This window comes from Entamoeba invadens, assembly GCF_000330505.1.
Source record: "Entamoeba invadens IP1 unplaced genomic scaffold scaff_1105074725959, whole genome shotgun sequence".
In the NCBI taxonomy this organism is placed as follows: Eukaryota; Evosea; order Mastigamoebida; family Endamoebidae; genus Entamoeba; species Entamoeba invadens.
The window spans coordinates 131,411-132,696 of NW_004440417.1; positions in this window are offsets into that span (position 1 = coordinate 131,411).

Genomic DNA, 1,286 nt, shown 5'->3' on the forward strand with positions numbered 1-1,286 from the left:
AGTCGTTCATTTCCCCCCACAATCACTGTTTTCTTTTTGTAATGAGGAGAAAATCTATTTAGTTTGAGAACTACAAAAGTCATTAAATAATTTAACCCCAATCTTAAAATAACTACTACAATAAACAACAATGAACGATTTGACAAAATGGAATTTGCATTTTCTTTGCATATCGTTTCTGAATTTTCCGTTTTAAAAAAACAATTGTTTGTATTGGTAGACCCAAAAAACATAACTTCAGAAGAAGTAACTAAAGTAAAAAAAATTTCAAATTGATCTTTAGTCATTCCAGTGTAAAAATAAAACTCTTCGTCTGTTTCTGCAACAGTTTCTGTTACATCTCCTGACACTCCATTTGTTTCACCTTCTTCACTGAAATAATCACTATTTAAACAATAATCAGAATCACTTTCAATACTAACATCATCTTCTTTGAAAACATTTTCGTATAATTTGTACCTTTTTTCTTTATTTAACGGTGTAATTGGACAAAACAATTTTTCTTTTATTATAAACGTGTCTTCGGGTGTTATTAAATGTGTGTTATCAAATGGTAATGTGTCAATTGTTGTTGTAATTCCATCCAAAACATTATCAAATGAATTAACAAATTGTGAATCTTTGTAGTATGATTTTTTCCCTTACTCATTGTTTGATGTGTGTCTGGCACAAAATTCAAATTCTTTTTTAAAACATTTTTTTTTGTTTTAGTTGGAGGATTGATTTTGAATCTCAATTTCTTTGGAAGAGGTTTTGAATAAACCACATCAATTTTTTGACTTGTTTCGTCTTTCATATCTTTGGACAATTCTTCAATTTCAAACGTAGATTGGCAATATTTTTTTGGATTCCTTCGTTGCGTTTCATATATTTTTATTTGATATTTTAGTTGTATTTATAATCAAATAATTCAACATTTTTTTGTTAAAAAGGTATTTATTGACATTTTTATTTTTTTGAAGTAATTTTTTGAAATATTTTTATATAAATTGTTTCATAATTTGTCAAAAAACTACGGAATAGTTAAGTGTGGATAGGCTGAAAAGGTGTGGATGGTAAATATAGACAGACAATCTTCATTGTTACATGTTTGATGTAATGATTAACATGACTTGTGTTTTTTGATGGTTTTTGTTGGTATTTACCGTATGTTTCTATTTTAATTAATATGTGTTGTTATGATTTTTTAATAACATAAATAATAACTTATGGTAACGATGTGGTAATTTGCCATTTAACTTTTTAAGGTTTTTATTGTAAAAATTACATTTTATTTAATTATGCAA